We start from the raw sequence: 7,031 nt of genomic DNA, 5'->3' as shown, positions 1-7,031 counted from the left end.
ATGCCAAGACGAGACTAGAGCTGAACTTGGACAGCCAAGATTTAGCAGCCACCTGGGACAACATTGCTGAAAAGGTAAATTCAGAGAGTGCTCTATAAATTTATTCCACTAGCCTTTCACAGAAGGAGAAAGAAAGAAGTGGGTCAGAGCTGGCGAGGCTCTGACTACCGTTTAATTGCCAACATTTGTAATTCTGCAGCTTCTACCACCCAAACAGTCTTTAATGAGAGAATAATAACAATAATAATAATACAATTATCATCTTCTGAATGTAATCAAAATAAACACAGATAATTCTAGATAAATATCACATCTAAAGGGCAAGTTAGGAATCTTATCCCTGATGGCTGTTTTAAGCTTTGTAATTGTACTTGCCTAGAGTATTGAGATTCCTAATAAATAAAAGCATTAGTTTGTTTCAGAAATTATGCTCTCCCAAAATACAAATAAGTAAAAGGGAGACTCGTTAATCACTGAAGTGATCTAAATCATGGTCACATTTTGGTGTATAACATATTTTTCTCTGTCCATCTTCAGTTTTGTTAAATACGTACAAAGTTAATAGTAACCACATTGTATCATAACAGGTCATTTTCTAGTGTCAGTAAATAAGTTCATCATTCTTGTAAAAAGTAAATAAAATAACAAAATGGGTCTGAAGAGAATAATAGATCAGATAATGTTTTACCTTCCAGAAATTCTTGAATCCTGGCTCAGTTGGAAGACACTGATGCCTCTATTGCGCATGCTCTCGTACCTAGTTTCAACTGGAAGGGGCTGGGGGCTAGTCTTTAGAGAAGTGTTTTTTGCTGCACTGTTGATGACCAGCACGTACAAGATGGGAGCTTTTCATAACAAGAATGAGTAGCAGAGTAACATACCAAACAGAGAGTAAAAGAAAAATGGATTGTTTCCTAAGGTTGCACTATGGTACCAAGTCCCGTGCCTTTTCACAGTTACTGAAACATGGGCCGTGGTATCAAGGTAAGAGATCAACTGGCATCTCAAAAGCCCTGAGAAATATAGATTTACCTAGATATCTTAGATGACCCTGAGATAGTTTGTGGGGAACCATAAACTTTGGTAAACACTCCATTACTTGCATGGAAATCTGCCTTCACAAGGAATGCTGGGTGCACATACCAAAGAAACTGAAGAATTTCAAAATAAATATTCCAAAACAGTTTTGTGTAATGACATCAACATTCCAACCACATATTTTCCCTGTTGACAGCCTTCCTGCTTTACTTGAATGTATACGTTGTTTATCTTTCGAGCAAATCGACAGTGTTATCACTTACTTCATAGTCTATGGCATGCTGATGCTGTCTGGCTTGTTGACGGTCTCCCCCTTCTTTCCTCGCTCTCAGACACATCTGAGCCAGCTGGGTTGCATCATTTCCTGCTTGGCCTACTGATTTCTGTGATTGTTACAACCTGCCCCCCTGTACTTCCAATAGCTATTATTCCAATTTGAGAGCTATGACTACTGTGAATCAATAACCAGTTGGGGAGATGCTAGATAATGATCCTTAGCTATGTGCCATCTTCTTGAATCTAGCACATTCATAGCCTAAATTCAGAAACAGAGGAAACAGTTCTAGTGATTTATCAAATATTTTCGTTAGTGTAATGACCCTGAGTTAGGGGGACGGTAGAGGAGAGAAGTTATGGGAAAGTATAGGGTTGAGAAGGGAAACGGGTGCAGGGAAGGACTTCAGAATCTTAACCATAACTTTTTATTTCAGACATTCCGAATTAAATAGAGTACAGTGCACTCCCTAATATACAAACAGTGCACCGTTCCAACTGGAAAATGTTTACATTTCTTCATGTATATCTTAGAAGACATGATATATCAATTATACAAAGGGGCTTCAAATATTAATGAAAAATGCAATTAAAAGAGAGTAGATTTTTTTCATGAACTTTTTGAATCCCCTCAGAGATTTCAGCAATTATAGGATTTAATGAAGTCATAATCTGAAAAACGGTTTTCAATCTTCCCTCCTAGCTTAGGTTGGTCTCTCCAGAGAAGAAAAACCAATGACGCTTCGTGCTTTTATATATCTATATAGATTAGACAGGTGGATGGATGGATGGATAGATAGATAGACAGACAGACAGACAGACAGACAGACAGACAGATAGATAGATAGATAGATAGATAGATAGATAGATAGATAGATAGATAGATAGATAGATAGAAGACAGAGAGAGATGCATATATATCAAGAAAATGGATCACACAGTTATAGAAATGGGTAAGTCCAAATCAGGGCAGGTTCTAAGTCCATAGGAAAGGGTACGCTGGAGGCCTCTTTGGATTTACTTAGCTACGTGTGCTGATAAATCTAACATTGCAGCCTGATGGACTGGATGCAGAGGCAAATTGATCCAAGCTCAACAAGTCAAGTTTGTGGCTGCAGAGGCAAATGCATCCAAGGTTGGCAGGTCAGACCCTCAGAATCTCAGCAATATGGCAGGCTGTTGGCTCTAATCCAAAGAACTGTAGGTCAATAGGTCAGCTAGAAGATCCCTGTCAAGCAAAAAGTAAGCAAGCTTTCCTGCAGCATATATTTATATTGGAAGCAGGCCATATTCCTGAGGAAGCGTACATTCAATTGATTGTCTCAGGGCACTGGTCTGAGGGCGTTGCATCCTACCCTATTCTTTTTCACAACTAATTGCTCATAGCAGAGCCCATGATGGGGCTGATCACATTAAGGTCAGCCACTACATATATTATTACTTGGTTTTAACTGCCAAACCACTGAGAATCCTGACCTAGCCAAGTTGACACAGAATCTAATAATCACACCTCCAAAGACAATGGCCTCTGTAAATATTTGTGTATTTTCTCTTCACAGAAAATAAGCTTACATATTTATTTCCAGATGTGTTTAGAATGTTAATTTTCTTATATTAAGAAAAGGTTACACTAGTTTATTTTATTAGTTTAGAAATAATGGTTTGTGTTTTATAGTTTGCAGCTAATCACACAAATTAAATTATTTCTAGCATTCACTAAATTACTTCTAGCATGCTGTATTCTAATTAACATACCCATGATGACAATTTTGGTAAGTATATTTATCGTGTTTATAGAGCCACCTCTCAAATCACGGATTCACAATTAGGATAATTTAGATGCTGAAAGGCACTCTCAGAGTTTAAATGAAAGTAAATCAAAGCCAAATTCTACACAGACAATAGCGCACATTCTAAGAAAATTAGCCTGTTCAGTTAAAACTCTAAAAACAATAGCTATTTTATATATTTTAAATGTAAGTGTTAAAATAGGCATATTCTGATTACTATCAAATAAATGACTGAATATACCAGTAATTAGGAGGGTTTAAGGTATGCATTATTACCAGTTTGAGTTCAATTTTTAAAGTATCTTAGCACTATTCAAAAAAACTGAATGTTTGTATATTTATAAACTTGAAATTGTAACACAGTTAAAATACAAGGATATTTCCCATTATAATTTAATAATAACACAATGGTATTGATAATATAAATAATAATTCACTATTTCTGGAAACACCTATTTTTGTTGTATGGATACACTGTAGTCAATAAGGTACAAAAGAGTGTAGTGCCCCTTTGTGGTGAGGTGTGCAAATATGAGATGCTGGTCAAGAATGGTCAAGGCCCCTGTAGAGAAGTGTTCAATGTCAAGCACTGCAAGCCTGCCAAGAAGGGGGCTCCAAAGAAGGTGCTGATGGAAAACATGAAAGAAAAGGCTTCCTCCTATAAACCATGCAAAGACAGTCTCTGACCAGTGCTTGACTCCTGCAAGCCTGACCTTACTGAACTACTGAGTAATGTCTTAGTAAAGTTCACACTGTCTCAGGTCAAGGAAGCCATGCAATGCTGCTCAGTGGCCTGTACTACCGCCAGAGGAATAAAACATGAAGGTGGCTAATATGCTCATCACACTCAACCGGGTCCTGAAATTACCAGACTTTGGGATGGCCTGGGCTGTCAGCCTGTACAAGAACAGCCAGCCCAACTGCTATACCAATTATGTGGTGATGCTCTGGTACAGTCCCCTTATCTCTTGCTAGGGGAATAAGACTACGTCCCTGACCCTGCCCTCCGTTGACCTATGGAGTATTGGGTACATCATGGTATAGATGTGAACCCGAAGCCCTACCATACAGGCAAAACCAAGCAGGACCAACTTAGCCTCATCATCCAGCTCTGTGGCTCCATCACCTCTGTGGTGTGGCCAAATGTGGGCAAGTACAAGTCATTTAAGAAGCCAGCACTGCCCAAAGGCCAAAGTGGAAGGTCAAGGAAAGGGTTAAGGCCTATGTGTGGGACATGTACCCATTGAAACTCATTGACAAGTTGTTGGTACTGAATCCCATGCAACCCATTGATACTGACAATGTTCTCAACCACAACTTCTGGTTTGGCCCCATACCTTTACACACTGTCCATACACCTGAAGTCCATGTTCAAGCACCTAGATATACCTGGCTTTTCTTTACTTCTAGGATTAATATTGGCCTCTCCACTCTTCATAAGATGTTGTATTTGCTGGTTTTCTAGAAAGTCATACCTTCCTGGTTCTCCTCTAAGATGTCTAATGTAAAACAGCAGCAGCAACAAAAACCCCTCTTATCATCATTGAGTTAATTGTGATTCAGGTTGGATGATGCTCTGAATTATGGAGTTGCATCAATCTCCATTACATTTTCTTGTCTGTAACATTTAAGCAAATAGATTGTCATGCCTTTCTTCCACAGCACCACTGGGATATTCAAACCACCAACCATTTAGTTAGAAGTCAAGTGCAAACGATTTACACCACCCACTAATTCTGCTCAGGTTTCGTTGTGGTCACTGTTTTTACTGCTAAGCTATTATTTGTTGGTAATTCTCTGGATTCCACCCACGATCATTGTGTGTGTCTCATCAACTTTTAAGTCTTGAGCTGACGTTACTATGATTCCTAAATCAAAATCCCCACCATCGATTTAGTTCTGACTGCTTACTCTCCATTCAGCCTTTGTTTGTAACTCAAACTCCAATTCAAATCAGCAACAGCTGTGCTCTTCGTACCACCCTGCCACCAATGCAGGTGTTCTCATTCGTTATCATCTCTCCTTCATCCTCCACATCAAGATTTCAAAAATGCATACATTTGAACTCCACACCCATTATCAATGCCATTCTTCTAGTCTAGGCAATCATTCTATCTTCCCAGAATTTCTGTAGTATCTTCCTTAATTTGAGCTGGTCTCCAGAATTTCTCTTAAAATTATACTACAATCCCAATAATCTCTGTTAAATTGAAATCATCTAAATCAGTGGTTCACAACCTTCCTAATACCGCAACCCTTTAATACAGTTCCTCATGTTGTGGTGACCCCTGGACCATAACATTATTTTTGTTGCTCCTTCATAATTGTAATGTTGCTATTGTTATGAATTTGGTGACCCCTGTGAAAGGGTCGTTCAACCCCGGCATAGGGGTCCTCACTCACAGGTTGAGAACCGCTGATCTAAAGCATCCTTTATCTTCTGTCCTTGAAACCCTTTGGCTATAACTACGTGAAAACAGTTTTGTAGATAACACTCGGCAGTTAACCAAAAGCTTGATCTTTCAAACTCACCAGGGTAGAAGGAACTGTCCGTCTGCATCCATGAAGACAACAACGGACAAGCAAAAACCTCTGTCACACGAGGTCACAATTGGCCCATAACAACGCCCTACAATAACCAGCTTATTTTTGTAGTCTGGAGTCCTTTTGCCCTGTCATCCTTCATCTCATTGTCTCTAGTCTCTGCCCCATCATCCATCCCTATGGCACTCTCGTTACTTTAAAAAGTGACCGACTTGCTTTTACCTACGAGCTTGACACGTGCTCTTCTTGAGGACACTGTAACCACTTTCCAGCAACGCCGTGCCCTGGTCGAACTACCTTTTCCCCTAGAACTAAGAACATGATTTGATCTAGAAGAGTAATCTTCCATTCTCTTGATCACATTCTGTGCATGCAGTGGCTTGGCTCTTTTCTCACTCTATTGTCATTGCTATGGACCACAGGTTCCTTATTTGGCCTACCTCCTTTTCAGAAAAAAAAAAAAAAGCAAAACAAAACCTTTGCATCCTCCTGGGAATTAAAGACTTTTGTACTATCACCAACAATCCAGAATAACATGGAGGTATCTGCTTTTGCAGTTCTACTGGGTCCTTCCAATTCCCCACCCCCACCCCACCCCCACTCTCCCACACCTGCAGGACAATCTGGCCCACTTTGAGAAACACCGGATCACTGATAATATCTAGAGGATCCCTGGGGGGGGGGGGCAGTGATAAAAGTGCTTTTATACTAACTAGAGAGAGGTGATAATATGCTTCCATAAAGATTAGAGCTTTGTTAGAAAAAAAATCAAATCCTCAAAAGAGGCCAAACTTATTGAAAGAAACTTTCAGGAACCCCTTTGACCATTTCCCTGAAATATTCCTTAAACTGTGGACTGAATCCACTCCTGAAGGTCACCTTTCAGCAATATCACACGATGGCTCATACCATAAACAGTGTCACGTATGAGTACTGTGTTCCTTTAAAAAAAAATCACCTCTATGCATCTAGAAAGTTAACACTTCACCTGAAGTAAAGACATAAAGATGTCAGGGGAGCAGCAGTGGAGGGGTCGGGGCGGGATGCAGGAATTTAGCTGAATGGAAATGACAATGCTGACACAGTGTAAAAAATGTAGCCAGTAATGCCAACCGGTATGTAGAGAAATTGCTAAATGAGAAACTAATTTGTTTGTAAACTTTCACCAGAGAACACAATAAACTATTACTTGAAAAATAAGATTACAGTCTTGGAAAGTGTATAGGCCAGTTCTACTTTGTCCTTTAGGGTCACAAAGGGTCAGCATCAACGGACAGCAATGGGCTTTTATAATATCCTGGAGGGGAGGGTAAGGATAACATTCCCAGGGATAAAGTATCACATCCAATATGTGCTCAAGGATAATTTATTGTAATGTATCACTTT

The 7,031-nt window shown here is 39.5% G+C and overlaps 1 pseudogene; it reads left to right on the top strand.

Moving 5' to 3' along the window:
• The first annotated feature begins 3,637 nt into the window (after positions 1–3,637).
• LOC115869204 lies at positions 3,638–4,566 on the top strand (annotated as a pseudogene).
• Positions 4,567–7,031: the final 2,465 nt, after the last annotated feature.

This window comes from Echinops telfairi, unplaced genomic scaffold (genome assembly GCF_000313985.2).
Source record: "Echinops telfairi isolate 266 unplaced genomic scaffold, ASM31398v2 ScPeMD7_23;HRSCAF=83, whole genome shotgun sequence".
Taxonomy (NCBI): domain Eukaryota; kingdom Metazoa; phylum Chordata; class Mammalia; order Afrosoricida; family Tenrecidae; genus Echinops; species Echinops telfairi.
The sequence above is the reverse complement of the archived record's forward strand: the minus strand, read 5'-3'. Positions and strand labels throughout refer to the sequence as shown.